The following is a 10030-nucleotide window of genomic DNA, read 5'->3' on the forward strand; positions in this document are numbered from 1 at the left end:
ACGCTGCATATATCTTATTTTGAAGTATAGGAACAAAATGGGAACAAATACAGTACGTGGCCTGTAGTTTGAGGACCACTGACTGCTCTAGCATTCCAAATAGCAGCCAGTGTGACTGGGGAGGCTCAAAACAAACACAAAGAAATAAAAAAAGATTGCTTTTTGTTCCAATTTTGTTTTAAAGGCTTATAAATCACTTATTTTGGGGGACCATTCCTGACAATTCTCAGGGGATCAACCAGGGACTAAAGGAACCTTAAGGTACCAGTGAACCTAGCACCTTACACATGCGGGGCAGGCATCTACCATGATAAGGAGCCACATTGCTGGCCTCAAACTCATTTTTGTTGTTTTGAGGGCCAAATCTGGCAGTGCTCAGGAATTATTCCTGGCTCTGCACTCAGAAATCACTCCTGGTGAATTTGGGGGAATCACATGGGATGCCAGGGATCAAAACTGGGTTGGCCACATGCAAAGCAAAATCCCACCTACTATATTATTATTGCTCCAGCCTCTCAAACACATTTTGTGGTGGTGTTGCCAAACCACCTCAAAAAGAGAACCAGGAATTAATAGTGTTTTAGCTACTGCTGATTATCTGCATCTATTAGTTCCGGTAATAGACTATCTTTGTCCCCCTTTGTCTCAGGTAAGCCAGTACACACTAGGTCTATTAGCTTTCCCACTTCTGAACTAGATAGTGAAACCTAATTATAACATTGCCTTCTAATAAGAAATCACAATTAGCCGGGACCTTAACCGTTACTATTTTAATTACTACAGATTCCTCCAACACTGATGGACTGTATTAAGGACCCGCTAATTATGACACCAGCCATGCTTTTAAAGCAAGATACAGTTTTACAACAGCCATAAACTCTACTAATATGGTGCAGAGAGCTAGCATAAGAGATGAGGCACTTGCCTTGCTTGTGGCTGTGGTGGCTGCAACCCTGGTTTGAATCAATGCCACGTAGGGTTCCCCGAGGATCGCCAGGTTATCACTCCTGAGCGACACTCCAGATAGCCCCTGAATTGCAGAGTAGGATCTCCTGTATACTACAAGCCCACTGACAGGTGAAAAAAGAAAAGAAGTAGGTAAATACATATACACAACACAGTGAAGCTGTTTGTTTAGTCTGTGCATCCAGGAAGAGGGAGTCACTATGCCTTTCCATATTCCTCCATGCACGGCTAACGGTCTGGACAATACATACAAGATAAGCAAGAGCCTGAAATGTGAAGAATGTATACATACAGATGGGCCCCTCTGGAGGGCCAGAGAAAAGGTGAGATCTTTCTGTGTCACACCATAAGACCTGGAGAGGAAGATGCCAAGAAGCTACAAATGCCCCAAATGTGGGGACAGTCAACCCCTTGGCCTGCCGTTTCCAGTTAAGACAATGGAAGGGGGAAGCTTATAAAACAGGAATGTGTAGACAAAAGCTGCGTGGTGCTTTATGCCAACAAAACACACTGCAACACCCATCCCTCCCAGATAAGCACCGCTGGGTTGGGAGGTAGAAGAAGTTCCTCTGAATGCCCCCTAGAGAAGGAACCTTCTTTCTGGCTGGGGGTCACTGGGCCTCACTGGGATTACTGCCCCAAGTGCCAGGAGGAAGCCACACGGTAGCCTGAAGGTCTGTCTGACTTGCCAGAAGTCCTTCCACTGGGGTAAACTCTCATTGGAGCACAGTCGAGGCTCAGGCAGTCCTGGTAACTAGACCAATATGCCCGCCTGGTGATAATAAAGTCATGCAAGGAGCAGTTGTGAGGCAGGAAACCTCTTGAAAGACGCAGAAGATGAAAAAAAATCTGGAAGAAATTGGATATCACACCAGAGAAGGATGAGTTCAAGAGGACCCACAGAAGAATTCCTGGAGTTCTGAAAATCAGGAAAGTAAAATCTGATAAAGACTTGCTAGCTAAGGAATTCATAGATAAGATTTTTTTCCCAAGAGTTGAGGAATGCAGACATCAAGATCTAAGAGGCTGAACAGTCATATCAAAAATATACTGAAACAGGGCCGGAGAGATAGCACAGAAGTAGGGTGTTTGCCTTGCACGCAGCTGATCGAGGATGGACAATGGTTTGAACACACACACACACACACACACACACACACACACACACACACACACACACACACACACACACACACACACACTACTGTATCCATAGCTAGATTAACATTTAGATTAAAAAAAAAGAGATAGGGCCCGGAGAGATAGCACAGCGGTGTTTGCCTTGCAAGCAGCCGGTCCAGGACCAAAGGTGGTTAGTTCGAATCTCGGTGTCCCATAGGGTCCCCCGTGCCTGCCAGGAACTATTTCTGAGCAGACAGCCAGGAGTAACCCCTAAGCACCGCCGGGTGTGGCCCAAAAACAAAACAAACAAACAAAAAAGAGATAGGGCTTCATGGACAGGCTTAGGAAATTGCTAGCTTCGAAACCAGTTTTGCAAGAGTTAAAGGAATCTCCCCAAGAAACCAGACAAACGTCTCAGCATTTTGCTCCTGAGTAGAAGTCACAAACGGAGTTTAAGGTTACCCTCTGTTAGATTAAGAAAGATCTGTTTGTTCCTAGCTTGTGATCAAATTTTATACTTTCCACAAACCTATCACTGTTTCATTTATACTGGATGTTCTATGTCTATTCCGGTGACTTTTTAACATCTATAAGGTCTAGGTAAGTGCCCCATTCACTGTACTATTAATGCTCCTACCTCCATTATTTCAAGGATAAACAGTTTTATAGATTTATTCATTTTCCCTTTAAATTTTATAAAATTGGGCCAGAGTGATAACACGTTGGTAAGGCGTTTGCCTTGTACACGGCCAACATAGGATGAACCAAATTCCGGCATCCCATATGGTTCCCTGAGCCTGCCAGAAGTGACCTGAGTGCTGCTAGGTGTGACCCAAAAAAACCAAAAACCAAACCAAAACAAAAAATATATAAATAAATAAATAAATAAAAAATTTCACTTTTCACTCTTACTAATTGTATAATTTATAGGACTTAGCTATTTCAGGTCAAAATTATACAATGATTTTTAAAATCTAAATACCTTTAAGAAAAAAGATTGTCTTTGAAATGAAGCTTTTATAAACTTATTCAATCACATGGATTTCTGTTTAGCTTTATTTTTCGGTATGTGAATAGTTGTTATCACATCCACAATAAATTAAAAAAAATATCTCCCATCTGTGGGATGTATAGGGAACAACAAATAGTTAAAGTCATCAAAATGGGAGATTCTGCCTCAAGAATTGAGCACAGGGCCAGAGAGATAGCACAGTGGCGTTTGCCTTGCAAGCAGCTGATCCAGGACCAAAGGTGGTTGGTTCGAATCCCGGTGTCCCATAGGGTCCCCCGTGCCTGCCAGGAGCTATTTCTGAGCAGACAGCCAGGAGTAACCCCTGAGCACCGCCGGGTGTGGCCCAAAAACAAAAACAAAAACAAAAACAAAAAAAAAAAAAGAATTGAGCACATAGGCTTGAGCAATAGTACAGCAGGAAGGTCACTTGCCTTGTATGCAGCCAAATTTCTGAGTTCAATCCCTAGAAATGGCCCCTTGAGACTGCCAGAAGTGATCATTGAGCAGAGAGCCATGAGTAAGCTCTGAGCACACTGCCCCAAAAGAACAAGAACAAAAAAAAGCCCCAAAGGACTGAGCTTACACTGGAGGAGGTGGTTGGAAGGGGCCTGGGGACACCGGAAGAGGGAAGTGGGCTTTCTGGTGACTCGGTGTTGTTGGAATAATGTATAAAGAGTATAATTAACAGCATATCTTGTTACCTCCATAATCCGTCTTAAAAATCATTCAACATCTGACCCAACAGTAGCATTTATATATTTTTCAGAGAGAGGAAAATTAGACTCACACAAAAACCTGTACAGAAATGTTAATAGAAATTGATTCATGATTGGAAGACCTGTCAACTGCCCATACGTCCTTCACTGAGTGTATGATCAATTACATCGGTACGCCCATATCTCAGGTATGACATGTCAAGAAATGGAATAAAGTATTGACTCAAAGAGTAATTGAGAAATCTCTAGAGAATTATGCTGACTGAAATAAACCAACACTATAAGGTTCCATTTTATGTGATTCTCTTTTGACATTACTGAAATTATAAAAATGACAGAAAAAAGGAAGAGCTCACAAGGAGGGGTCAAGGAGGACTGAGGTGTAGGAATTAAGAAACTGTTGTCAATAAGGCAATGTGAGATTCTTGTAATAAAAATGTTCTTTGGGGCTGGAGAGATAGCACAGTGGTGTTTGCCTTGCAAGCAGCTGTTCCAGGACCTAAGGTGGTTGGTTCGAATCCTGGCATCCCATATGGTTCCCTGTGCCTGCCAGGAACTATTTCTGAGCAGATAGCCAGGAGTAACCCCTGAGCACCGCTGGGTGTGGCACAAAAAACAAAAAACAAAACAAAACAAAACAAAGCAAAAAGTTCTTCATCTTACTTAATATCGTGGTAATTTTGTAAAATGTTACCATTATGAAAAAGTAGGAAAAGGGCACTAAGAATTTCTGTATTCTTTTCTGAAAGAAACCCTATGGGGCCGCAGACAGCACAATGGGGAAGGCACTTGTCTTGTAAGCACCTGATCTGGGTTCAATATCTGACAAGCCATATGATCCCTAGTGTACAGCTCGGAGTGATTCTTAAGTGCGGAGCCAACAGTAACCCCTAAACATCACTGGCTGGGACCCAAAAATAAAACCTCCAAAACTACCCAAACAAAAGAACTGCATATAAATGTGCAGGGAGTTAGCACAACAGTAGGGTACTTGCCTTCTGTACAGAGGACCTGAGTTTGATTCCCAGCATCCTATGTTTCCCTGAGCCTGACAGCCTGTGCACAAAGCCAGAAGTAAATCCTGAGTCCTGTTGGCTGTGGACCTCCCTCTAAAAACCAAAAATTGCACATCAACTACAATCATCTAAAAAAAAAAAACTCAATAAAAAATGCAAGGCTGGGGCTGGAGAGATGGCATGGGGGTAGGGCATTTGCCTTGCATGCAGAAGAACAGTGGTTTGAGTCCTGGCATCCCATGTGGTTCCCTGAGCCTGTCAGGAGCAATTTCTGGGCGTAGAGTCAGAGTGACCCCTGAGTGCTACTGGGTGTGACCCCTCCCTGCAAATATGCAAGGCTGTCCAGTTTTAATATCCCTACCAAACAAGAAGATACACTGCATTATCAAGTGTTAGCAAATGTTCAGAACTAGAGTTCTTTTGGCTTTTTCCTCAAAAAACAACTAAAGATTAAAGAACTGGTAAAATCACTTTTGTGAATATAGGTATTAAACAGAACCACTATTTTCCAGGAACTTGAAAAAAAAAGAGGTAAGTCAATAATGGGCTTAAGTATTGGGCTCAAATAACTGGGAGGCCCAGGTTTGATCCTGTGCAATCACCTTGTGCCTGCACCCCAGCACCTCCTGGGAATAGCCCTTTCCACTCTACTCACTAGGGGTGTGGCCTAGGAAACACAAGAAAGGGAATAAAAATGCATTAAGAAATGTGATTTAGCAATAGGCTGTTCTAGGCTAGAACAGGTCATACCTAAAACAACGGGTATTTTTCCTTACATATAACAGCTTAGATTTCATGTTTGATAATTATAACACTGAACTCTGGTTTATTTTCCTGTGTCTTTCTTTGCTTTTTCTTTTTTTTTGTTTTTGGGTCACATCTGGCAGTGCTCAGGGGTTACTTCTGGCTCTACGCTCAGAAATCGCTCCTGGCAGGCTCGGGGGACCATATGGGATGATGGGATATGAACCACCGTCCTGCATGCAAGGCAAACCTCCATGTTATCTCTCTGGCCCCTCATGTATCTTTCATTTATTTAGATTATATTTGTGCTTTTGGGCCACACCCAGCAGTACTCAGGGGTTACTCCTGGTTCTGTGCTCAGACATCACTCCTGGCAGGCTGGGAGAACCACAGGCCGGGAATCGAACCTGGCTCTGTTGTGTGCAAGACAAGTGCCCTGTCTACTGTGCTATCACTTGGACATTTATTTATTTATTAAGCATACCAAATGATGCTCAGGAGTTACTCTAGCTACTCTAGTTACACCTAGCTCTACACTTAGGAATCACATATGACGGTGCTCAGGGGTACTTTTAAGGTGCTGCAGATCAAACCTGGGGTGGCCGTGTGCCAGGCGCTAGTCCTCCATGTTTCTTTCATTCTTTTATTTACTTATTTTGGGTAACATATAATTAGTTGATCAATAGGGGGTAAGAGAAAGTCTGAGTTCTTTCAATAGTCTGTTCAGATTAGAAACACGCTACCCTGACCTCCTTCTTGTATGCCACTCAATGACAAATGGTGGTAGTTGCTACAAAGACTTTAACAAAAAGACAAAGTCAAAGACGACTCAAAGGGATCTGCATGAAATTTCTTTCTTTCTTTTGATTTTGGGCCACACCTGGTGACACTCAGGGGTCAGCCTGCCAGGAGCGATTTCTGAGCTCTGAGTGTAGAATCAAGAGTAACCCGAGTGCCACCAGATGTGCCCCTGCAAGGCCATATAAAATTTTAGAAAAAAACCCATTGTTAACATTTTTTGCTTTTTCAGAATCATTTGATTTTTTTTTTTAACATTAATCTTCCAGATTTACAGCTGCATTCAAAAGGTAACAGTAATTTCTTTCCTTTACCCCATCTCTTTTATGGGCTACTCCTAGTGGTGCTCAAGGTTTACTCCTGACTCTGCACTCAGGGATCACTCAGGGCAAGGCTCAGGGACCAATGTGGAGTGTCAGGGATCGAATTTGGGTTGGCCATGTCCAAAACAAAGAGTATCTTTTTTTTGTTTCTTTTTTTTCTTTGGGCCGCACCCATTTGATGCTCAGGGGTTACTCCTGGCTAAGCGCTCAGAAATTGCCCCTGGCTTGGGGGGACCATATGGGACGCCGGGGGATCGAACTGCGGTCCTTCCTTGGCTAGCGCTGGCAAGGCAGACACCTTACCTCTAGCGCCACCTCGCCAGCCCTGAAAAGAAGTGTCTTATCTGCTGTACTGTTGCTCCAGTCCTCTATCAATAAATCTTATTTGGGGGCTTGGGCCACACCCAATGGCACTCAGGAGTTACTGGCTCTGCACCCAGAAATTACTCCTGGAAGGCTCAGGGGGCCACATGGGATATCTAATCTAGATCTGTGCTATATCACTCTAGCCCCTAATAGTAAACTTTTTAAGTCTACCTAAATCTCTTAAGACTCTTTCCTACAATCTACTGATATCAAGATCATGATACACATATGAAGTGTCACCTTCTCTAGAAGATTGGTTAAGGTGTGATTCCCACCAGCTCCCAGACAAGAAAGGCAGCTCCCATTCTCCTGTCCGATTAGGTCAGGGGGAACAGTTCCAGTTGTAGAGATCCGCAAAAAATAATTCAGACAGTGCAAAGGTACAAGAACGGGTTCAGGAAATCCAGTGCTCAAGCAAGGAATTCAAACCACAAAAGCTTTCTGATTCTAAGATGGAGTAAGGTTCAACGGAAGAAGACTGAAGAATAAGCCCCAGCCTTCCTCAGACCCTTCTTTTTATCGAAGAGAGTCGGGTACAATATCGATTAGTGTAGGATCAGTAACCCAACACACATATTTATAGTAAATAACTATCCTGAGGATGTTGCAAATGTACAATTTTCAAATACACTCGCTACTTTAGGGCCTTGTAAACTTGCAGTATTCAACTTTGCAGTAGTTCCACAGCTAAACCATCTGACGGGGAGAATAGTTAGCAACCATTTTATTTCATCACGGTTGCCAGATACTATAGCAAGTATTTGGTACTGACAAGACAAATATTCAGTCAGCTGTTACGTTTCTGAAATCTACAAGAGTTCTAGAATCCCTAGTTTAAGTCTGGGGAATTATTACGTCAACACTGTTATTCTGAGTCAAATAAAATATAAAACGAAGGAACTTCAGAGAAAAGGGTTGTGTGTGCTATCAGTCATTAAACTCAAACCTTTTCTGATGCATGTGCTCCCCCTTCGGTTCTGGAGAAGAAGTGACCCAACTTTGGCTTGAATTTCTCCAGATTTCTCTTACCTGAAAAATGAAGGATTTACAATGACTACGTATGCAGCTTTAAACTCTTCTGTGACAAAAGATAATTGTATTGGCTACAGATCAAAAAAAACTTCCTTGTTAGTAAATTAGTTTCTACAGTGTATTTCAAGATTATTAGCTGTGTTTTTTTTCCCCCTTGGGCCACACCCGGTGATGCTCAGGGGTTACTCCTGGCTATGTGCTCAGAAATTGCTCCTGGTTTGGGGGACCATATTGGAGCAGGGGGATTGAACCGAGGTCCGTCCTAGGTTAGCACGGGCAAGGGAGAAATGCTTTACCCCTTGCGCCACCACTCCAGCCCCTACTGGCTATGCTTTTAAAAGTAAATAAACTGGTAGGGGCCGGAGGGATAGCGTGGAGATAATGCATTTGTCTTGCAAGCAGAAGGACGGTGGTTTGAATCCCGGCATCCCATATGGTCCCCTGTGCCTGCCAGGGGCGATTTTCTGAGCATGGAGCCAGGAGTAAGCCCTGAGCGCTGCCGGGTGTGACCCAAAAACCAAACCAAAACAAAAAAAGTAAATAAACTGGCTTAGGAAATCATTATAATTAAATGTCAACCTTAACTTATTAGAGCAAAAATATATTTAAGTTCACCTGATACTCAGGAAAGAACAAGCAAAGGACAATAAATAAAAGCACTAGGGGACAGTAGGAGTAACTATATCTATTCCAAGTTCTCAAAGCAGCTCCATAGGTTATAAGACAATTAGGTAAAGTCTTTAAAGTATCAAGTCATTAAAAAGAAAGTGGTTAGATAGTTGCTCTAGTCTAGAGTGTTTCAGGAATCACGACAACAACAAAAACAAAAAAATGGCAAACTCAAGAATGGAAAATGTTGTATAATTTCTCCAACTGGAGAAATCTGTCCTTTAATGCTTTAATGTAGGATCATTCTTGTGGCCATGCAATGAATCTTTCTCTTTTTGGTTTCTGTGGCACTCAAGGACCATTTCTTGTGGAGCTCTGGGGACAGACCATATGTGGCGCGAGGGGTCAAATCCAGTCAGCAGTACTGCCTTACTAGCAGCTCTTAGTTCTAACCCCTGTAATAGATTCTTAGGGCGTTGCATGCTTAAAAAATTAGGATGAAAGGTTATGACGTCTGCAACTTACTTACAAGTTGCAGGTTCACTAAGAAAAAAAGTATCTAATCACACAGAGATTAGAGCTTGAAAGGAAAGGAAATAAGTAAAAAATGTTAAGCAATAATAATTAAAACCAACAAGAGAAAGAATAAACAACTCGGGGCCGGGCGGTGGCGCTGGAGGTAAGGTGCCTGCCTTGCCTGCGCTAGCCTAGGAGACGGACCGCGGTTCGATCCCCCGGCGTCCCATATGGTCCCCCAAGCCAGGAGCGACTTCTGAGCGCATAGCCAGGAGTAACCCTGAGTGTCACAGGTGTGGCCCAAAAACCAAAAAAAAAAAAAAAAAAAAAAAAAAAAGAATAAACAACTAGTGAGTTACTTTTTTTCCAGAGCTATCAGTGTCTTTGGAGAATTAAGATTTCTTTTTAATTTCCTTTTTTTTTTTTTTTTTTTTTTGGTTTTTGGGCCACACCCCATGACGTTCAGGGGTTACTCCTGGCTATGCGTTCAGATATCGCTCCTGGTTTGGGGGACAATAAGGGACCCATATGGGACGCCGGAAAGCGAGGTCCGTCTGTGCAATTGCTCCGGCCCCGAGAATTAAGATTTCTGAAATGATTTGAATTTGTCTAATACGCTTTATGCTCCTTTAATACAGACATTGGTAGCAGGCTTAAGAAATCATTGTAGGCCGGGCGGTGGCGCTGGAGGTAAGGTGCCTGCCTTGCCTGCGCTAGCCCAGGATCGACCGCGGTTCGATCCCCCGGCGTCCCATATGGTCCCCCAAGCCAGGAGCGACTTCTGAGCGCATAGCCAGGAGTAACCCCTGA

The sequence above is a fragment of the Suncus etruscus genome, chromosome 3 (genome assembly GCF_024139225.1).
Source record: "Suncus etruscus isolate mSunEtr1 chromosome 3, mSunEtr1.pri.cur, whole genome shotgun sequence".
Classification (NCBI taxonomy): Eukaryota; Metazoa; Chordata; class Mammalia; order Eulipotyphla; family Soricidae; genus Suncus; species Suncus etruscus.